Genomic DNA, 24,729 nt, shown 5'->3' with positions numbered 1-24,729 from the left:
GCTTCAGCCAATGCCGGCTGAGCAGAGGCTGCCCTTCCTTCCCCTCCCCCCCCCCCCCCCCCAACCTTGCAGAGTGCTGGTCCCTCTGTGTGCTGTAGTACGTGGAAGAGAGGGAGATCGAATACTGCATGAGGAGTCAGCCTCTGTGTGTGCGTGCTGCCTACTATTACTTGCGCTGGATTTAAAGCATCTTCACTTCAACGCAGCAAGTGGTGGATGAATCCAAACTGACATTCAGGAAAAGGAGAGAGAGAAGAGAAAAAGAAAAAAAAGTGAACAGCTTACTGAATCTCCCTGTTTGTAGAAGATAGAAAAAAAAGACAGTGTATAAAACAGTCGAGCAGATCAGAATCGGCTCTGTTTAGGAAGCATGTATAACTCTGTATGTTTCATCATCCTGTCATGGGTGTTTGCTGCGCTTGTGTTCCCAGGTAAGACTTCTTCTTTTCCCCCCGTCTCTGTTCTTTATGAGTCTGTGTTTACATTATTCTATCTTGTCTGAGGCTCCTCAGCTTCTGTTAGCACAGAGTGGTGTACTGTTGAGACATTGTGCTCCGTCTACAAATCATCCGTCAGCATGATTGTGAGGCTGGTTGGGACATCTTAAAGAGGGGAAGTTGTGTTTTAAGTTCATGGAGAAGCTTGTTTTGTGCTGGTTCAGTCCTGCCAAGGATTCTCCAACAAGGAATGAGGAAAAAAAGGAAAAAGTCTCCTCCACCTCACAGTTGTCAGTCTTTAGTAACATTATATTAAACTGTAGAAATTACTTAATCAATCTTTAGTTTGAGTGGATTTAAAATGCAGCTAAAGCATCGACTTTTTTTCTAAATCTCAGTATTGTCAATATAACCAATATTTATGAGGCAATAGTAAAAATCTGTTTTTGATGTGTTGATCAGTGGAGTGTGTTTTAGCATTGTGTGTTGAGGCGTATGTAGACAGCCAGCATTGCCCTTTAACCTTTAGGCTGCTCGTTCTCACACACGGGAAGACACTTCTGACAGGGAAAACTGGACCTGGTCAGGATGTAACATCAGAGCCTGATATCCTGAGATAATTAAATATGAGCCCGACATCTGAAAATGCAAATATGTGCTCAAAGCACCTGAAGTGAGAGAAATAAGATGTCTCCCCTCAGGGATGACGTGAAGGAGATTGTGTGAAGGAGTCTGACGGGGAGGATGTGAGGCATGAGAGTATGCATGTACCTTACCTTGTGTTCTGCAGACTCGGGTTCCAAGTGCTGCAAACAATTATGTGAGGGACCTGTAAGCCTCTCTTTAACCTTCAAAACTTAAATACATGTAATGTGATCACTATGTGTTTAAAGATGGTATGTCTAATTTGTCATCATGTAATTTAGTTTGCATTAGAGAAAGTCGGCCACACATTTTTTGTTTTTATATCACAAAACTGCGTTTCACAGGGTTGGAAATTGGCTAAATTACGGCCATGGCACACAAATGGCTGAGCAGTCTCACACCAGGCTGGATGGAGTATGACAGACTGGCTCTGGTGCTTCATAGTGGTTGCACTGCTGATGAATTTGGCAGGTTGCATTCAGAAGATGTACTTTCTCTCAAAGCCAGAAACCAGAGTTTCAGACATTTGATGTCAGGCGTTAAGTTTGAAGCTTCCCCAGGTGAAAAATAAATATGCTAAGTATATTTAATGTCAGGATACTAGAGTATACTTAAAGAGTGCTATTTTGGAACAACTTATTTTGTACCTAATGTATTTTAGTTGTGATTAAATAGTAGTTAAGCAACATTTGAGATGTGTATATTTCTTTGTGCCAAATTGAAACAACTTAAAAAGTATACTTGGTACAATTTAAGTATATGACAGTGTTTGGGCTAATAAATATGCCAATACTTCACTTCTTCATACTATTTATATTGTGTTAATATCATACCAAAGGTTTTTGGTATACTATTGCGAAATTATAAATACATTAATATTGTGATTATACTTTTGGCTTATTCGAATTACTGAGAAAACACTCATTAATATGAAATATTACTTTGTACACTACATACTACTACTTGGGGCGGCTGTAGCTCAGTGGGGTAAGAGGGCCGCAAGGTTGTGGGTTCGATCCCTGCTCTCCCCATTAGTTGCAAGTCGAAGTGTCCTTGAGCAAGGCACTGAACCCCCAGTTGCTTCCCGGCACTTCACCGCAGCCCACTACTCCTTAATAACTAAGGATGGGTTAAATGCAGAGAACTAATTTCCCCTTGGGGATTAATAAAAGTGTATATTAAAAAAATACTATATTGTCCATTACAATATTATAAATGTAATACAAGTATCATAAATGGTGAATAACTTCCCTGCTACTAATCAAAATCACTTTATTGAATTTGAGTTCATTTAAACAGAACAAAACAATGAACCACCACAAATTTAACCACAAACAGGCTCCATGTTATGTTGCATTTTCGGTGCTAAACTGGTCATTGTTACACTTTCGCCTGATAACCGCTTGCATGTCCGAGGAACTCCTCTGCGGACATTTGTTAACAGTATCTGTTAAGAGAAGGGAGATTCAATTTAATTTGTGTAGCCCAATATCACAAATTTGCCTCAAAGAGCTTTACAGTCTGTACACATACGACATCCCTGTCCTAGGACCTCACATCGCGTCAGGAAAAACTCTCAAGAAATAGAAAAAAATCCTTACACGGGGAAAAAGGGGAATACACCTTCAGGAGAGCAAGAGAGGATCCCTCTCCCCGGATGGACAGAAGGAAGCATTACTGATGATGTCACACAACATATTCATACAACATTTTCTTAGATTTTGACTACACAAGAAATCCTGTTGAACCAATATAATTTGTTGAACAGTAAATCAGTATTAACATTTGAGGAACTATATCAATGTGACATGTCAATATTCCTTCTAGTATGCAGGTAAACATATATTTCATCACTGGTCATACAGCCACGGTTATTAATAACCGTTAATGTCCTGTCTGCCATTCAAAAAATGCTTCGGTTTCATCAAAAGTAAAACGTGTCTTTATATGTTAAGTGCACTGTACGTTACTTTTATATTGGTAAACGGATTAACTTGTTTAGAACTTTGACTCGTTTCCCGAAGAGGTCCGTTCTCTGACTCCCGTTTTACTGCACTATTGACGATTGGAGAAACCGTGTACACCAACAATAAAAAGACATTCTTACCAAATTCAAGAGTGACCCTACCCTGAAAGATTGACATAATTATCATCGCACCCGCTGATAAGCACACTGTGTTTTTATTTATAAAGGGGGCCTTTCAAGGCACTCAAGGTCGCCGTACAACACATTAAATGCAAATTGTGGTTGTATTTACACTCAAGCTTTTCTTGGGAGGTTTCACACGGTGTAGTTGATGCTCTCACTAGCTTAAGCTAGCAAATGTAAGCTTTCGAAATCGAAGACGTAAAGTTGACATCCAACCAATAATTAACATATGAAGAATACAGCAAAGAGACGACAAAGTTTGCTAAATAAATAAACAGTACGATTTTATTATGAAGCAGAAACTTGACAGAGTAGCGCTTTATTCCCACTTTAACATTCGCCATTAAGCCTCATGCAAAGGACTCCTTCAGTGTTTAACTGCTTATGCGTATTTAAGTAGAGTGCGGCCGAGTTTATCCGAGCTTTGCTTTGCTCCTCACCCATTCTTTCAAATAAAGTTTACTTGAGATGATAAGTTTAATAACTTTACTCACTAGAAAGTGATCTTTATTGACCATACTTAAAGAAACTTCGTAAAGTAAGCAGAGATGTGTTAAGCTCACAATTTGTTCTTGAGTAAGGTAGTTATTTGTGTACTTTATAAAATGTTTCTTCATCTAAACAATTGGAAAGTTTAGAAAATGGGCTATCGGTGCGTCATTCTCATTCACATAATCAATAATAAATATTTGTAAATCTCAAGAAACACACAATGTATTGAAATATAAGCATGAATAAGATATACTAAAATGGCATAAAAATACTAATTATTCCTTAAAAATATCCAAAAAGGTGGTATATTATCTGTATTTATCAAATGTGCTTCAACTACATTCTTTCAATGGTAATGTATAGCATACATTTAGAATTACACAAAAAGTTAAAAGTACATTTAAGTAATTGCAAATAAATTTCACTTAAAGTATATTTTTCTTTTAATAAATTTCTTGAAAGTATACTACAGTACAATGATTTTAAAGTGTGTTAAAAGTTGAATTTTTAAAATAAGTGAAGTGTGACTAGTATACTTTTTATATATTTGCACAAAGTACAATTATTTGATGGTATATTTGAACTTGAAAATGTCATTTTAAATACAAAAGTATATATTTTTCGCTTGGGTCTTCATAGAAACTGAGAGACTGATTTTGTGGACATACAGAATGTTTTTTCATTTTCTAATACCCATATGTGCCGTATTGTATTGACTTCTCAGTTGTGAAAAAGAACATGTGCCTGCACATTCCCCATGGTGCTCTCAGTGCCATCTATGGACCACAGTTGTACATGGAAATGTGACCCACTTTATTTCCTGTTGCAGGGAATGGGAACAGCAGGCATAGCTTTTGAAAATGAGTGTAGTTCCTTTTTAAATCAGGCAAAGATCAAAGGCATTCCTCACCTTGTCTATTAACCTGAGATAGGGTGTTCAGAAGAGCCTGGTCTTCATCAGGTTGCTGAGCCTGCACTGTGTTAGATTGCTGACTTGGAAACAAAGTCACTTTCGTCATTAGTAACACTACTTGTCTTGGTTCTGCATTATAAGCCATACTAATTGTGCAAAGGTCAAACTCTTTAGTTATCTTTTTGCCTTGTTATTAATGCCTGACAACAAAAGCACATCACAAAAGCCCACATATAATGTGAAACCCTCTTCAAACCCCAGCAGATGAATGAGCTAAATTCATTTGGCAGATCATAGGCCCCCTGCAAGAAAAACCAGAGTTTAGTTTAATTGAACATAAGACCGATTGCAAATGTGCTCTACGTTGGCTGGAACTCAAAGGGAAGTATAGAACGGATATGAAGAAAAAAAAGAAGAAAAAAAAGACAATCTGGAGCTGTTCAACGTGGGAATGAAATGTCTTTATCCTGCATGTTTTGAAATCAGTTCTCCCTGCCGTCTCATGGTTTGCCCAATGTGGACCTCTTGCAGTGCGGATTTACCTCAAACTGCACATGCACTCAGCATGTGAGTAATATATGTGTGATTTACCAACTGTGATGGGAATATGTTTATTCATTATTCAGTATTCCTTGAACATCCACATGCTACAGTTTTGGTTGCTATTGGTTGCTATCAGGACTTTGGTAATGCTGCTGTACGGAAGTCATTACCACCAATAAGCTTCAAGATGCCCATTTGATTCTTTATCTGACAAATAAGTCCAACATGTAGCATTAGCATATTAGAAAATGTGGCTGTTGGATGTCTATGTTGTCGCCTGAAAACAAGAAATAATCACCTGACTAGTAAAAGTCTGTTAGTGGTATAATCAACACCCATTTCCCAGTATCCAAAGAGTTTTGCAAACCTTGAAGGGAAAATGTTACATTTTGGGAAATAAGTTTAGTCTTATTATGCTGTGTTCACACCAAAAGCGTTGCAAATATTCACCTATTTAGTGTGTGTTTACTTGTCCGACTATTTGTGGTTTATTTGCGTCATTCATGCCAGAGAGGGGGCGTGGTTCTATTGCTTTACTCCATGGTAACGGTTATTTTTCCGCTATCCAACCATGGAAAGAATAACCACTATTTCTGCCTTATACTCGTGGAAATCCCATAAACGTCTATATCGTCACACTACACACTACGTCTGGATAACTAAGTCCCTGTCTCTCGTGTCCTCTGTTTCCCTGCACTTCCTGTCCCTGATTGTCTGCCCTGTCCCTGATTGTTTCCTTCTGAGTTTACCTAGTGTGTCTTGATTGTTTCATTACCTTCACCTGCCCTCAGCCACTCCTCTGTCTCCTTGATTGTTTCATTACCTTTTTTGCACTCCATGACTTTACCGGCCTCGTTGGACATTGAGCAGCGACAGAAGTTGTTCAAGTTGGGTCCGCTGGCAAGTTTCTGCTGCGCCTCCTCTGCTGTTTTCACCTGTCAGCTCAATCCTCTTCCCACCTCCCTTGTCAAAGCCTGTCTGCCATCCATTTCCCCAAGATCACCAACATAATTAACTCCTCCCTCACCACTGGTACCGTACCCCCCACTCTCAAACTGGCTGCCATCACACCTATCCTGAAAAAACCTGGTGCTGATCCAGCTGTCCTTAACCATTACCGGCCCATCTCCAACCTCCCCTTCATCTCCAAAACACTTGAAAGGGTGGTTGCCGCACAATTACAGTCCCACCTTGACAGAAACAACCTTCATGAACCCTTCCAATCTGGCTTCCGTCTAAAACATAGCACTGAAACAGCTCAAAATCACCAACGACCTCCTCCGTGCAGCTGACTTTGGACTCCTTACCTCCTCGACCTCAGCGCAGCATTTGATACCATCTCGCACCCTCTGCTCCTGGACTGCCTGGCTGGCATTGGAATCACTGGCGCTGCACTCTCCTGGTTTACATCATACCTCACTGACCGCCAAAAATTCGTGCAACTAAGGAACTACAAGTCTGGGTGTTCGGGTGTTTCACTAGGAGTGCCCCAGGGGTCAGTCTTGGGTCCCCTTATTTTCACCATTTACTTCCTCCTCCTGGGCACACTCCTCCGTCACCATGGGGTTAATTTTCATTGCTACGCCGATGACACACAGGTCTACATCTCCTCTAAACCGACCGCTGCCATCCCTCCTACCTCCCTCATCATCTGCCTTGATGACATCCGGAGCTGGATGAGCAGAAACGTCCTCATGTTAAACGACAATAAAACTGAGGCCCTGCTCATCGGCTCCAAATCCATCATCCCCAAATCCCAAAACACCCCAGCTCCACCCATCATGGTCGACGGATTCCCTGCACCCTTCTCCCCCCAAGTCAAGAGCCTTGGCGTCATTCTGGACTGGATTTTATTGTTGTTTCTATCTTTCATGCTTTTATCCTGTATTATTTTATTGTAAGGTGACCTTGGGTGACTTGAAAGGCGCTTCCAAATAAAATGTATTATTATTTTTTAAATTTTTTTTTTTACCTTCACCTGCCCTGAGCCACTTCTCTGTCTCCCTGATTGTCTCATGCTGTACACCTGTTTACCCCACTATATATTGTGCCAGTCTTTCCCTTGTCTCCTGTCGGTTTGTTGTGTGTATTTACTAATGTCTCCAGTAGTGTATTTATGAGTGTCACTAATTCCTGTCTTGATCGATTCCTGTCAGTTTTCACAGTGTTCCTTTGTTCAACCTTTTTCCTTAAGTAAATAGAGTTTTTTGTTTCTATTTAAACCTGGAGTCCAGCCTTGTTTTCTCTGCACCTGACCCTGTGGCACGTCGGGCCATTTGCGCTCCGCCAATCATGCCGTCTGGTGAAAATGAGCTTTATTAACATCCATTAGAATATGTGCATTGACTCTGAATGGAATCTACTCGCGTGAAAAATTCGCAACGCTTTTGTGTGAACGCAGCATAAGTCTTCCAAATAAAAAATACTTTGTATTTTCCATGACCTATGTATGACACAAAAGAACGAACATTATGCCTGACATTACTTAAAAAACCCTCTTTGGGACACTTTAGCTTGTGAAAGTACTAATTGTTTGACCCACCTGGCTATCAAACTATGAACTCATGCAGCTGAACACATTCTATTAACACAAGTCGACCAATGAGATTAGGTAATATCCCAACCCTGGCATTGCTCTTTATACAACGTGAACAATGGCAGATGAATTATACTTTGTGCACAGATGTTGCTCTGTGTTGTGATGTGCTGCTCTGCTTACATAAAATATATTATTTTCATACCACAATTCATGGATCCATCTCATTCACACTGCTCTTTCTCCTTTTGTCCGTCGGTCTCTCTTCCTTCCGCTAAATGCATTATGGCCGAAAGTGGTTAGGTAGTGATTCTTAGTAAGAAGGAGAAGCATCATTCTAACAGAAAAAAACCTCTTCCTTCAGAAATGTAGCATTATTGTTCTTGTCATTCAGTTATTATTGTTGTCCACATGTTCTTCTGTAAAATGGATTTTTTTTACATGTAGTGCACAACAAATATCAAGCCGTACCTACCATGTTTTCCACCTCTTTTCTTACTCCAAGGAACGGGTTTGCTGAGTGTGCATGTTCTTTTTCAGTGCTGCCCTGCTTCATTCATACACACATTATATATATTTCCACCTGGGAGCTTCCCAGCACCACTGCAGTTTCTCACCCACTGACTGAACAGCTGCTGCTCACCTGCCTTGCTCAAGGGCATCTTGTTGGTAGCTGTTGATAGCAAGGAGAAATACTTTGAAGGTTTGAAGCAGTACATCTAGTCATGAGGTTGTTATGTGTGTGTGTGTGTGTGTGCGTTTTCTTCCAACAGTGACTTGACAAATGAAGAAACAGGGGATGTATTTGCTGAAAGACATGGCTTTCTGAATCATACACCTTGCTGTTTGTTGTGTTTATCTTCTGTTTATTGGGATTAATTGGACTGTCACTCTGTTTGTAGTTTGAAAATGAAGGCAAAGTTTATACAGGCTCAGTGTCAGCAGAGAGACTGACCGTGATGTGGCTTGAGTACAGGCAGGTTGTAGAAGTTAGACAATATGCATTTGCATCAGCAAATAACAATGTTGGCAAGTTTAGATGTTAAAATTAATTCCATATTCTGATTTGCACGAGAAAAAATAAATCTCTGAAATGAATTGTTCTTAAGTAAGCATATCCAAATAAAAGCACCATAAAATTATCATTTTCATTAGTCTCGGAAAAATAATTAGGAGGATGCTTGATGATTCCTGAGCAGTGGCTCACTAATGTTAAAAGACATTGCTGAGTATTGTGTCTGTTTTGACACCTTTGATACAAAATGCCTTGAAAGAACTGCACATTTCTAAAAAATGACACGTGAATAGCCTCATCAGCTAATGTGTTTATAATTTGTACCATTAAGGAAATGTATCGGAGAATAAATCTCAGTTTTAGTGAAGTAAAAGTGAAAGTCAGCAACAGAAATAGTAAAGAACAGATATCCAAAAAAAGGGCTGCAGCAACAAATTGATAACATTGCTAAAAATCCATTATTAGAGTAGTTCGCAACAAATGTCAAAACCGATTTGTTGTGTCGCGCGATTATTGCGTCACTCAATAAGAAGCGGAGATGTTTGAGTAGAAAAAAGTTGAGTTAAGCGTAGATTGGAGCAACAACAAAAGTGCAGAGCGGAGCTAGAGGAAAGACCATACCGCTGCTTTGCGATAGCCAATCAGCATTGAGACGCTCCGCCGTTGGTGAATCTAAATGGCTGCTGCTGCTCTAGTAGCACTGGAAGCGGAAGTTATTCAGACGAGGGCGTTAGATGTTCCGACGTTTGTGGGAGGTCCTCAACAAGTATAAAGCAGAACTAGTGGTTAGTTCTTCTGTGGTGGATGAATGAAATAAAAACAGTTTTTAAGGAGCAAAGCAACAGAGATAAGCCACACACCCTTTTAGACGCGGAACAACCAATAAGTCTGGCGAGTAAACTCACACGACTAAAGCGTTGTTTAAAAAAAAAAATCGGTTTCATCGATTAACCAAAGAAATATTCGACAAATGAATCGTTTATTATAATAATCGTTAGTTGCAGCCCTACACTTAAGTATAGTTACGAAGTGTTTCTACTTCGTTACTATACACCACTGCCATTATGACATTAATTAATATTCCATTTTAATTTCCTGTCCAGTATAAATGGTAAAATCTTCCTTACTTTTAAGTCCAGCAGAATTAATTACATTTCCGGGGTGTTACACAGAACATTTGCAATGTAATGTAATGTAGAACATAAGTCAGGGTTTCACTTTGTCCCTGTAAGGCAGGCCTATTCAACTATTCCCAGCAGACCGGACGGCGCCCGTTTGAGTTTAACTATGGCCCGCAAGACTGCCTGCAAATCAGTATAGCTTGGTAAGAAAAAATTAAACTGACGGACACGCCTGTTTTATACATTGAGACATCTAACCCAGAGCCATTGAGTTTCACCAAACCTGTATGGTTACATCTTACGGTTACATTTCTGTGTGTGTTATCTGTTGGTTGCACCCCTACTGGTTTTCACTTTTTCCTACTGGTACCCCTTTTCCCGCGCGCGTTGTGTGTTCTTAACATCTGCGGCGGGGCTCTGTCTCGCTCACCAGATTCGTCACACATTCACAAACATATTGCTGGAGATCTTTAAGCCACAATCGGCGATTACGATTGTATAAGTGAGCAGTGCATCACAGCCACGGATGAAGAAATACATTTTCGAAAAAATAAAAGATCGCCTCAACCTGGTTTTTCGAACCACTCAAAGGAGTCTGCACTCAAGACATGCAGTCTGTGCGCTGCACCACCAAAGATCGCCTAACCTGGTTTGATCCCTTTTTCAAAAAAGTCTGCTGCACTCAAAGACATGCAGTCTGTGCGCTGCACCACCAGATATTAGTTTCATCTCAAGTAATTTATATATTGATGCATTAAGTCACATTTCTTATGTTTTCATGGGAACAGTTTGGTTGAAGGGATCTGAAACAACTGGTTACCTTTGATGGATATTTACACTTTGAAACATGTTTATAGTGATGCTTGTTAACACTTTTTTTGCACAACAATACCGCATTTCGTGTGTGACTGTTTACCTGTGGAAATATACATTACTGTTTTCATTTTACCATTATTTTATCAATATTCTGTGCGGCCCTCACACCCCCCGTGATTTTCTTATTCGGCCCACTTGCTACTGAAGTTGAATAGCCCTGCTGTAAGGGATTGAAAGGTGAAGAAGATTTTTGGAGATATAGTTGCTTCTCACCCCCCAGAGTTGAGGCACATCTGTATGAAACAGATTGTGATCAGTGTAGCACATCGCAAGAGCCAGCTCAGAGGTTCACATAGACCACTTAAAATGAGCTAGTTCACATTCATTTTGGTAATTAGTCTTAAAACCTGCACAAAAAAAAGAAAAAGAAGGCCGCATGCACATTATTCGAGGGCACAGAACTGTATCCGCAGGCAAAAAGGCATCCTCTGTAGAAATGTGGTCCAATGAGCATATGGCTACTACAAGCAACATGACTTTGGAGGTGTGGATAGATTTGACCATGGCTTATGTAGCCGCTTCATTGATTGTACTCACCTTCATTCACTGTAACATGCACAATACGAGTAGTACACATGCTGGTGTGATTTAACTCTTCTTTTAGATTTATAACAAAATACTACATCAGTTGTATCTTTTATACAATCTGCTGCAGGGGGCAGGCAGACTCTTTCCTCATTTTTAATTCCTCCTCAATACATGATGCCTCCCTCAAGGCTGCACATTTATCAAACTGATAGTGGGTGAAGTTCTGGCCCAAACTACCTCAACTTTTCTGATCTCTGTGTGACTTTAAGGTATAGCCTCCTCAGCTTCAGCTGATTGAGTCATTTATCATAATGACATGCCTATAGCCGACTCGGCGACATCACTTCTCGGTTCTGCCCATTGATCCCAAATACTCAAAATGATGGATTGCAATTATATGTGAGTCAAATTGGTTGTGAAAATGAATCTTCAGTTTATTAGCTGTTGATGATCGGTATATGCATCCGCTTCTGCTTAATATTTATGCCATCAAATATCACTTATCCTAAATTGGGATTGTAAATCACGCTAACTGTAGTGCCCTTCATCATACTGGAGAACTCTGGGGAGTTCTGTCTGAAAACAGTTGGAATCACAGCAGTCAAAGTATTTTTTTCTGCTGTTTTCACTGAAATGTATGGAATGTCAAATTTCATGGTCTCCTATTGCTCACAGTTGACAACGTATGTCTTAAAAGGGAGATGCCAAGTGTGACAATGTATTACCTTGATCCCCTTTCGAGAGATCACATCAGTCATGCATCAACACATTTTGTCATTATAAGTGAGCCAGGCTCTTCAAACTCCAGAAATATATCAAACGTGCTGTACCGTTTTAGTTGAAGGCAAAGCTTCCTGCACTATTTCTTATGCCAGTGTTTGTTCTTGAGACTCAGCAAAATACAGCAGGACCTGTTCCAAGATAGGTATATAATTTCATTTGAAGACAGTATGCCCCTAAATAGTATTTCATTATATAAACTCACATAAAATGTGAATTTACATCATACATCCTACTATATTTCTAGTTTATGCTCCCAGCCTTAAGATAATGATTTTCTGAAAAACAAATCTAAAAAGAGTTTCTTAAAATGTTACTCAAAAAACTGTAACTAGGTCCGATAACACATAATTGTCTTGGGATGTGGGACATTGGGGTCTTGTCTCAAAAGCTTTAGAATGAAACACCCATTGAGAGTGAGTCACTACATACACACAGCTGGGGCATTGTGGTAATAGTGAACGCAGGCTAACATTCATTGGAGGGGATACATTTGTGACTTGGCATCAGTGAACAATCCCCAGCGAGCGTACATCGAACATTGGTGGCTAAATGAGAGCATCACAGTCTTTGAATGGAAGTAATAGATGAATAGGCGACGGATGGCACAAGCAAGAACAGGCATTCAAGTGTAAGGAGGCTGCAGGGGCATAGTGCCAGAATCCAATTGGTTTAAAAGGTATTCGTTCTACAGTGTGGCAGTATTCCTGTTGCATACAAATGTGCTCAGTTTTATCTCAGGCTGTTTTCATATAGAACAAACCTTCATTGACTTATTTATCCATTATGTCCTGAAACAAATGGTCATAGCACCGGGAAATCAGTGGGCCAATGGCTCCTTTCTGCAGCAAAAACCTCCATGGATGTGCTGGATTGTAATTTGTGAATTTGACTTTAAAGATGGACATTAATACTATGTTTCAGTGCTGCAAAGGGATAGTCATCACAAAATTGTAATGGTAATGTGAATGCCTTCTTATTGGGAGAAATACCATTAGGTGAGTCAGGAATTTCATTAATGTTTTTTAGTTTAAGTTACTGCAAGGTCAAACCCAAATAGTCAGCTATTGACAACTCAAGCTAAGGAGCCATATTTGTCTGCCAATACCAGAATCGGAACAGTTTATTGCCAAGTACGTTACACGCAGAAGTAATTTAGCTTCATGAAATGTGGAGTAATCAGTCAAAAGTAAAACAATGAAATGTTCACCCAATTTTGTTTGCGATCTATTAGCAAGACATGCAAAGAATGTGGTTATCAAACAAATGATCGTAGCATCCGAGCTATATTGGGTTTTGCTTGATTTATCCAAATAAAAGATAAAAATGGTATATAGCCTATGTTGCTATAAATGTCAACCTATTAATAATACTGTTAATATAATGTAGATTCTTTAATAAATCTCTATAGTGTGCATGATTAAGTCATCATGTAGATTACGTTGCACTATCCACATTTTAGGGATCATTGGATCAGCATCGTGGCTGAATAAAAGAAACCTAAATCTACTATTTCAAAATCAAAGATCATATTTGTTAAACAGAGAATTCGGTAAAGTAATAACATTTATTGAAACAATCAGATTCGACAAAGTTAATTATTTGACGGAGAAACCTTTTAGTTTTAATATAATAAAGCAGTGGCTTTTTGTTGAATTGAATGCAAATCAGTGATGTTGAGCAGGCCATCAGATCAAGCTAAAAGTCTCTTATCTCCTGTTATTGATTCGGTTGTGTACTGCACGCTTGTAAATAACATTCATTGCTGTAACGATCTCCTTGAAAATGTTTGGCCTTTGGCTAGTTTCTATAGTCTTCTCTGATGGACTACTTGTGTTTACGGATCCAGTTAGTTGCACAGCATTATAAAGAGCCACAGGGGCGTCAGTGTATTAAAGTAGAGATACACCTGATTAAGTCTCTATAGCTGCACTAGTCAATATGTTCATGAGAAGAATGGATCAAATGACATGATCGTTTATTGTGATGAATCCCTAAAGTATAATCTGCATCTCCGCAGTTTCCATCAGCCCGACAGAGCTCCTTTGTCTCTTTTAGCCCACCCCACTTTACTGTTTTTGTTCTCATCTGTTTCAGTTTAATTCAATTCAGTTTATTTTGTAGAGTCCAATATCACAAATTTGCATCAGAAGGCTTTACAATCTGTACACATATGACATCCCTGTCCCAGGACCTCACATTGGATCAGGAAAAACTCCCATGAAATAGAAAAAAACCTTTCACGGGGGGAAAAAAAAGAGAAGAAACCTTCAGGAGAGCAACGGAGGATGATCCCTCTCTGCGGATGGACAGAAGCAATAGATGTCATGTGTACAGATGGAAGCATTACAGAGTTACAACACATTCAATGAATATGACAGTGTATGAATAGTTCATAGTAGGCGTGGACCACGATCTAGACCTTTACAATCCATCAGGCAGATGGAGGTAGAGAGGAGGTGTAGGCAGGGCCATGGCATCAGACCCAGCCAGGTCCAATGGACCCTTTGAGACGTGAAGTCACAAAGACTCCGGGGGAGGAAGCAGAGTTAGTAATGTGCAATGGAGATGAAAATTCATCCATAAGGAGAGAGAGAAGAGGAGATAGGTGCTAAGTGTATCCTAAAACGTCCCCTAGCAGCCTATACGCCTATAGCAGCATATCAAGGGGCAGGACCAGGGCAAACCTGATTCAGCCCTAACTATAAGCGCTATTAAAGAGGAAAGTCTTAAGTCTACTCTTAAACGAGGTGACTGTGTCTGCCTCCCGGACTGAAGGTGGAAGCTGGTTCCATAAAAGAGGAGCTCGATAATTGAAGGCTCTGCCTCCCATCCTACTTTTTAAGACCTGGTGTGTTTCTTACAGGCAGCAGTTTTCAGTAAAAAAATATAGAACTACTCATAATATCCATTGTTCACTTCCTGGCCAGCAGCACCAAACTGCAGACAGACACAGTTAGCTAGCTTGTGGATAGAATAGAGATCAGGTTATCAGGGGTAAGCCCCTTTAAACATATGTCTTTTAGATTGAGGCTACGTTCAGACTGCAAATCCAATTTACTTCTCAAATCCGATCTTGAAGACAGACCATTCACACTGTTTTTGCAAGTGATCACATAGCTGCTTGAAGTAGGGGTGCTGGGGGTCTAACATTACAGACTATCTCTGTTGATCACTGTCCCCAGTGACAAATATATATATTCAAAAACATGCTGAAGCAGTGACAGCCAAAGAGAAATATAAAGCTGTGGATGTGACGCAAACTTCTAAAATCAATCTGGAAATAATCTTAATATGCTGTCGGTCTGAACAAGGCAACAAGATAAGTGTTAATGTAAAGTAAGCTAAGGTGTGTTTGGCATGGAACAGTTACAGCGATACAAAACACAGCCATGACGCCAAATGTTAATAGATTAAAGTATATTCTAATGAATGTATCAAGAGTGTGCTGTGCTGGAGCAATCCACTTGCATTTGAATGCAATCGTCTGTGTAAGGTGGAAGATGAGTGAGCAGAAAGCTGTAATGGATTGCAATGGCAGGTCCAGACTGAAATTTCTTTGCAATTATTGGATGGTTTACCATAAAAGAATATACAGTTGTCATGTTCCCTAGGTGATGGATCCTACTGACTTTGGTGATCCTCTAACTATCCCTCTAATGCCACCATGAGATTTACAAGTTTGTTTTCAAAGGGACATCTACACAACATATGGATTGATTTCCACTACAGTTGGCAGATATATCTCACGGGGTTAGGGTATTATCAGGGCAGCCATCAGAGGCAGAGTAAGGTGAACAAAAAGTTACCCCTGGCAAGGTTAAATGACCTAATTCTGCTTCTGTATTTTTTGTAATTTTTTTCAAGATAATGGGCTTTGTATGCTAACACACTAAGATGGTGTACATTGAAATGTGGTGGTTAAGATTGCCTGCTAAGTATTTTCAGTGTGACTGTGTTAGTGCACTGGTGTAAGCAATTAGCCCAAAGCACTGCTGTGCTTAAGTACAGCTTCACAGGGCTGCTAGCATCTCTGGATTCTATGTCTAGTTTCCATGGACAATTCTGCTGTCATTAGATTGGCTTTGAATCAGTTCAGGGAGATGTTCCATTAAGGACATGTATTCATTTAATCGCATATGATTTATGAACATAATTGCACAGTGTTTTGGTCATTTTGGAATGAATCGGGTTAAACTATTAGCATGCATCTACAATATATCTCATAATCATCAGTAAATAGTCCTTTGGATCGACCAGTCACAAAAGCAGTGCTTTTAAGTTTGTCTCAGCAGCAACATCATAAATGCATCTGCATGTGGCCATGCAAACTTTTAAAGAGCTCACTCTCTGAGTTGTCGAACAAAAAGTCAACCCCCTGCCATTCGACCTCACTAATCAGCCAGGTCCAAAGCCCGGTACTGAATCTAGGCCAGCAAGTGTTGGACTTTTCTAACAACAGAGGCCTACTCACTCGTGCTTCATTCGACAAAACGAACTCTGTGCAACCTTCAAAAGAAACTCACTTCAGTTAAGTGCCAGGAGGGTGTTTCTGAATGAAGTCACGGGGAGGTCATGGTACTGTTTACAAAAGTACTGGAAGCTAGTCCCCTAAACGGCAAGAACAAAACGACTATATACTGATAAGAAAAAACAATCATTATTTTTAATGAATAAGTTAATATTTCATAATGCTATTTAATTTGTTTTCTGCAAAGGTTGTATTCAGTTGTAAAACTCAGCTCTGTTCCACCGGTGTGTGTTTGGAAATGGCAGTGACCGTCGTATGCGCTTCCCTCGGGGTACATTACCGACCCAATGTTGTGATGAGAGGCTTTTAGCATTGATGAACCTTTTCTAAATATAGTCTATTATCACATTTGATCTGACATTCCTGGTTATCATCTGGTCTGCTGGTGGGGTTAAGTAGCTATCACGAACCTCACTATCTCTGGTTTAGGTCCAGAGGTGGACCAATTTTTTTTTTATGGGTGTGGCTTTGTTCTGCTCACAGCACTTAGCTCATATATATGAATAATTATGGAATCAAAACTTTTTAGTAATACTTTCTGTTAATCATTATTAATTAATAGTACATTGATAGTTTCTTAAACTTTGGAAATAGCAAGCTACTGTCTGTTAAACAGATTTGTTTACTAGAATGAATGTAATATATTACATTTATTCATTAGATGGTGTTATATAAAATATTAATTTCATTAAGAAAATGGTTGTTTCATTTTAAGAGTTTCTTAACTGTAATAAGGATTTATTAATTATAACCAAAAGGAAAAAATGTGGAAACCTTCTTTTCACATTTCTCTATCTAACTCAGTCGTGCCTTAACATGAGCATTTTTCTTTAAAAATAAAAATCCTTTGAAGCAGACATACTGTGATGATACAGTGAAGCGACACAGCCAAAGACATGCATGATTCGTTTTCATGTGCAAACTGTGTGAGTGTGAGAATCCAAAAGGTCAAGAACATCAACCTTTCCAGAGCCGAACAGAAATTTGAAAGAAAACGACTTTGCTTCTGTTTGTGACCACGGTTTTGAGAGAAGAGAATAGCAAAATAAGTTAAGCGAAGAGGAGCCGACGTGAGCTGGAATTCAGTCACACATGGTTGGTGTCACACAAACCTTTAGAGTAGCAGATCAAAAACAGCCAGACCTGATATCGTTCAAATAACTAAGTCTTTATAAAATGAGCTTATTACAATGATGTCATCTTAATCTCTAGAGTCATGCACTTTGCAAAGGGAAACATTATAAAAAATAAATCATTATTTTACATTTCTGCAAATTGAATGACAATATTTGTACACACGATCAGAGATCACAGAGCAAGTGACACTGCTCTGATTATTAAGAGAGGAAAGTAAAATGTGTGTTTCCGCAAGTGTGATACAAGGCGGATCAGAAAAGTATTCGTGAAATGTATTTTTTATTCAGATACTGCAATATTTGCAGAAACATAAAGTGCAATAATTGTATCACGGCTTTTAACATGCTGATATTCAGATGCGCACAAACAAGAGCAAGAGAGATGTGAAAAGTCTGTGCCATCAGCAGGAGGCAGTGACCAAGTTGAAAGATGGCATCCAGACGATGATTGTTAAGAAACAAACGCGGCTTTAGTCCAAGGCAGTTATCAGCGGAATGCAGGCGTTGCCACACACTCACTCCCAACTTGTCAAATACTGTTCAGTGGTTCGACCCTTCTAAACTATGACGCTCTACGTACAACTCTAGCATCAGTTTAGCATCGAGCATAGTGTCTTTTTAAATAAACGTCTGTCTTCACAGGAAGTTTAGGCAACAAAACCACGTGATATAGGTTCTATACTGGATACAGCATGACATTTTGTATTGGCAGTTTAAAAACCAAAATGTTGTTCCCAGAGCGTCAAAAACGCACCACCACCAACCTACAGTATAACTCGTTTGTATCCTATAAGTCAGTGATAATTTGTTAGTATGGGACTAATACAGATGGTTACACAAGCTGGAACCCACAGAACTGTCAGTAATGCTAGAAACCACATTTCTTGAGGTAAAAAACTGGAAGGCCATCTGGCTGACAAATCCATTCCCTGAGGGAGTAACAGAGAAGATGAAAAGAGGCAGAAAATAGATCACCAGCAACGCCGCACATAAGAAAAGAAGGTGAAAAATATTCAGGTTCTCCTGACTGCGGCGTACAGCCAGGAAATCTCTCCCGACAAGAAAAGGTTCAAGCACTCACTTGGCGTCTGAGTGCAGGGAAACTGGCTGGAGCCCTCAAATCTACCCACAGGAAACAAGTGGCTCTGTAAGTACCTAAGTCTATGGAAAGCTGGCAGATGCAAAGAAAGCTGCGAAGCATTCAAGGAAAGCTAAAACCGGACTCATGGGAACTATTGGCAGTGTGATGGAGAAATGACCCCATTTCAGATCTGTTGTTATGTTTTCTAACTGCTATGATCACAAGACGTGTTTGACTCATTTGATATTGTGTGTGTGTCCTTGCGTCCGTGTGTGTGTGTGTGTTTGATACATGGCATGTGGCTGTATTTGTAGTCTGAAAGCAGGACAGTGCTTTCTGTTTGATCATATATCAGAGATGCTGTGTGGCCGTCAGAGTTCTCTCTGCCATTATTTATTGGTGAAACAACAATTTCTCACACACACACATACACAGCCCCCCTTCACATCGGCAGGACAGCTTAGATCTTTTACTAACAGATGCGCCTTGAGCTGAATGTGAAGTATGCTTATTTCTCATGCTTCACAATAACAAGGTCATTGAAGGGCAGAAATGAATGAAAATAGGACACATACAGTGTTCTATATGAGCAAGAGTCTTAGTTATGGTTTTAATTACAACTTTAATGCTATGGATTTACATTAACCTCATCGTAATTCTACATGATTTATAAATATTCATTCACTACTGTCATTCTGTACTCCAATTGTGAGAATAGTGAAGCGAATGACACAAAGGACCTTCTGTTCTCATTTGAGCCCCATCAGCTGGGCTTGTTTCCTCTTTCAGCTGTCACATCTCATTTGGCGTTATCTTGCCTTTAGCAACGCAGGCACCGGCCCCTCAACGCTCTGTCACTGCTATTGGTGCTGCTCCGACTCCCTCTGGGCGATGGTGAGGTCATATTCGTTAAAGAGGAACATCTTCCACTGGGCAAAGTCACACAGGATGACCGGGTGGATTTGAAGGCTTCGGGACATGTAACACTGGTCTTGGTGCACGTACGCGCTCCGGCTCATTTTAGGAGGGGCGACATTATCAGATAAGGAACATATCCTCATCTATATATTGATTCTTCTCTTAACATACTGAATAATGTAATGTATCAGAACATACTGTTAAGCTTTGTTAATGTTATTCTAGTGCAGTGGTTCTCAAACTGTGATAGGCCGAGGTATTACAGGTGGGGTGCGGGGGGCGGTGCGGAGAACTTCACCTATTACAAAAGTATGTGTAAATATTTATGTTACGGTTACGGCGTTAACGGGTTACGCTTGTGAATGTGCGATCACAACGTCCAAGCTCCATTGCTCCTCATGTGTAGCTCAGTAGTGTGCACAACGAATAGACATTTGGCAGGAGGGAAAATTGTAACGCCCTGTTCTGTGTCTCCTCTGTCTTGATTGTTTCATTCCCTTCACCTGCCCTCAGCCACTCCTGTCTCGATTGTTTCATTCCCTGCACCTGCCCTCAGCCACTCTTGTCTTGTTACTGTCTCATGTCGTACACCTGTTTCCCCCCCTATATATTGTGCCAGTCTTTCCCTTCTCTCGTGCTGGATTGTTGTCTTTTGTTTTGTCTTCCTTGTGCCCTGTGTATTCCTGACCTGCCTGTTTTGACCTCAGATTCTCTGCCTGCCCCTTTTTGGACATTGTTTTTTTTGTTGAACTTTGTCCCATTAAAGAGATTTTTTTGTTATTTATATTGAGTCCTGTTTCTCTGCACCTGAGCCTCACCCCGTGACAAACCCGTGACAAAAATTAAATCAACCACAGGCGATGCAGATGAGGAGAGACCAGTGTGTGTTTTATGTCTGCAAACTCAGCGGACAGTATGAAAAGACATTTGGAGACAATACACCCCACTCACGACTCGCGTACATAAGCCAAGGAAGTTCTTTCAGAGGAAAATTGGTGAATACCGCATGCCGGCAAATCACTTTGTAAAAGTGGCATCAGCTGATCAGTTACCTGACAGAGCATGGGCTGAAATGGGTGAGTTGTGTGTGTTTCTGGTCAGATGGTGCAGACCATGACGGGGAAAAGGAATGCAGGTGCTGATCAAGAGTGACTCCAAATGGACACACACACTGTCATAGAGAGAAGCGCTAGATGTGCCATGAACTACACAAGGCTTTGACCGGTGCTACGAGCGTGGTCAATTTCATAAAAACAAGGTCCTTGAAAGCACCACTGTATTCCGCACTCTGTGAAGAGACCGGAGCTTTCAGCTGTTTCCCATGAAGCTCGGTGGCTCTCATGAGGAAACGTGTTGTCGCGTCTTTGAGCTGAGAGACGTAAAACATCCGTCAGCTGATTACATGTGAGTTACAGGACAGTACAATACAATTGAAACTATACACATATTATCCATACACATTCTGCAAAGAGGAGTTGGACTCAGTTTATCATTTATTTTATCTTTAATATACTTTTGGGATTCAAATTTATGAATTGATGGCTCACACATCTGCATTAATTTTGTTTTGCACTGGTTGCATGTTATTGTTTTGAAAATATATTTAGTGTAAGACTCTTTGTAGCCAAATATTTGAACTTGTTTGTTTAGTTTTTTACCGGTTGCACTTGTTAGTAGGTTGAAAATATATATAATGCCAAACATGTTAATTGCACAATAAGCTATTTGCAGAATATCAGGTTCTTTTTTGCACAACTTTATTTGCATTGTTTGCAGAAAGTGATGGCACATTTTATTAGTTTTTGTCTGATGGAGCAATCTGGTTTAATTAAAAAGTGATTACAATATTCTTCATTCTATTATTTGAAAAAGCACAGAGTCACAGGAGTCATACAAAGTTGTTATTTCGATTAAAATGCAGCATGGACTATTTAGTTACAATTGTCTTCGGGCACGAACATTTTTCTTCATCCGAAGTGGGGCGCGATATAAAAAGTTTGAGAACCACTGTTCTGGTGTAAGGGATGATGTTCAGGGAGATGACGGAGCAATTTTTGCTTAGTGCAGGAAATCGAAATGTTGATCCTGATTGAAGGACGACCCGGTTTTCGGTAGGGATTTGACACAAACTATTGATTTACAATTATTTTATGACATAATATATCTATATATTTCTTTTAACTACTTTCCAAAGTTGAAACTGTTTTGTTTTCCAAACATGCTGCACTGCAACCAGTATTGCATTTTTGTTTTGTTGCAGCAATACAAGAAAATATAAACCCCTTGTGGAGGCCAGAATAAAATAAAATGAAACATTTATATATATGGTGACTAACAAGAAAAGGTCCAGTTGGAGTCATACAAAAAGCACGAAGATGTGGCATACAATCATCTGGCACTATTTTTTGATATGGCTTTGTGATGAGATGGACTGGTTAGAAATAGTTTTTGTTCCTTCCAGTAAATTTTATATATATTTGTTCAGATGGTGACAAGAATATTTGGAACTTTTATTAAATCACTCACTGGGTTTTTCTAAAAGATCATCAGGGAATAAGCCTATAGTGAAAATGTGGCTCTGGCATACCCGGATAATAAATCAATATCAGTGATACAGTATTTAGATATTTTACAGTTCTCCACAAAAGCATGACTTTGAAAAATTGACCCCCTTACGTCTATTCCTCAGCACTTTTTCTTGACCTCTATGGAAAACGTCTTGAGGTCAAGAAAAGATGTGAAGCAGAATTAATGAGGAGTTAGGAGGTCCGCCATGGCGAAACTACAACAAAAAAGGACTACAAAACGTGTAATAAAGTAAATTTATCGTATTACAACATGCAGGCTATATGAAATGCTCTTTCTGTGAGAGGCTGCTTCCATCCCGCTGATGATCAATGAAACTATCAATATTTCCAACTGTTCAATAATGTAGATTCAACGGGTATATTTAGCTTTGTACATGGTAAATAGAATACTTGTATAGATCTTTTCTAGTCCATCGACCACTAAAAGCTCTTTAACACTACTTCATCGTTCACCCATTCACATCCATCCATACACTGATGGGAGGAACTACCATACAAGCCACTTTCCCATCAGGATTATCTACTCATACATACCTATCCATACAGCGAGTGACTTGCAAATTTCGATGCAAAGCAGAAAATGTGTTTATATTTTTTGAGACTTTGAGTATGTGTCTTTTCAGTGAGTTAGTGCTATACATACAGCCTTTTAATCATGTTGAATTTCCAACTGCCAACAGCGGCAATCCTACTTGTAATAGTGTATGAAAGTGTAGAATTAATCGACTATTTTCATATTTTGTTTGGCAAGGAAATCTTGAATGTGAATTGTCTTCATCTGACAGGCCAATCACTTATTGTTTGGAAGATGTTCCATGAGGTGTCCCAACATCTTAATATAGTTCTCATTTAAATGTGCTGCAGATTGTGTGCCGATAGGAATGTAAATGCCCTTGATAGCCTTATATTGGGTTTTTTTGCAAACAGAAAAACTGGTACAACTTTTTTATAGAAAGCATTAAATTATGCAGTCCATCTATTGACCAGCTGAACTTTAAGCACTTTGTCTGTTTTACACTGAGCTATAAATTGTAAAACACACTTCTTTTTAAATAACTACACAGTTATCTACATTACTCATTATTCAAAACTTGTTTGCGCAACACCTGTAACCCTAGTGATCACTGTTTTTCACTCGGCACATCAATGAGTTGTCAGCATGTGGAGAGCTGTTTATTTGGAGTTTGTGTGTAAAGTTGTAAAAATAGCTTTTTTATAAGAGTGGATATAGTTTTGAAAGAGATTTGAGAGATTTATTAATTTATTTTTTCTGCAGTTTCGACAAAGAGGGCCCTTGTTTCAGAAATGTTCTTTAGCGGTTGCACAATATAAACTAGAACGGGCACTCGGTAGAGCACATACCACAAGATTGGGCATTGGATTATGAACATTTTGGCATTAGTTGGATGCCAATTGGATATAAATTGACCGCGCAATGGTAAAAAGAAGATGTTGACCTTTTCATGACCTTGACCTTTGACCCGATTGATCCCAAAATTTAATCAAATGGTCCCTGGATAATAACCAATCATCCCACCAAATTTCATGCAATTAAAGAAGATGTTGACCTTTTCATGACCTTGACCCGATCTATCCCAAAATCTAATCAAATTTTCAATTCAATTCAGTTTATTTGTATAGCCCAATTTCACAAATTACAAATTAGTCTCGGAGTGCTTTACAATCTGTACACATAGACATCCCTGCCCCAAAACCTCGCATCGGACCAGGAAAAACTCCCAAATAACCCTTCAGGGGGGAAAAAAAGGGAAGAAACCTTCAGGAGAGCAACAGAGGAGGATCCCTCTCCAGGATGGACAGAACAATAGATGTCATGTATACAGAAGGACAGATTTAAAATACATTCAATGAATATGACAGAGTGTATGAATAGTTCATAGTAGGCATATTCCACGATGGAGACCTCCACGATCCATCAGGCAGATGGCGGTGGGGAGGAGGAGTGGGCGGAGTCTCAACAGGATAGTGGCGTAGTCAGTAGCAGGAATTCCACGACCCAGACCTCGATGATCCATCAGGTAGATAGGATCTATGTCGTCTCATAGGGTCCGATGACCCCATGAGACGTGAAGTCAAAAGGACTCCGGGGAGAAAGCAGAGTTAGTAACGTGTGATTGAGAGATGAAAATTCATCCTTAAGGAGAGAAAAAAGAGGAGATAGGTACTCAGTGCATCCTAAAACGTCCCCCGGCAGCTATAGGCCTATAGCAGCATATCAAGGGGCTGGACCAGGGCAAACCTGACTCAGCCCTAACTATAAGCTCTGTCAAAGAGGAAAGTCTTAAGTCTACTCTTAAATGAGGTGACTGTGTCTGCCTCCCGGACTAAAATTGGAAGCTGGTTCCATAAAAGAGGAGCTTGATAACTAAAGGCTCTGGCTCCCATTCTACTTTTTAAGACTCTAGGAACTACAAGTAGT

This window comes from Pseudoliparis swirei, chromosome 3, assembly GCF_029220125.1.
Source record: "Pseudoliparis swirei isolate HS2019 ecotype Mariana Trench chromosome 3, NWPU_hadal_v1, whole genome shotgun sequence".
In the NCBI taxonomy this organism is placed as follows: Eukaryota; Metazoa; Chordata; class Actinopteri; order Perciformes; family Liparidae; genus Pseudoliparis; species Pseudoliparis swirei.
Note: the sequence above shows the minus strand (reverse complement) of the source record.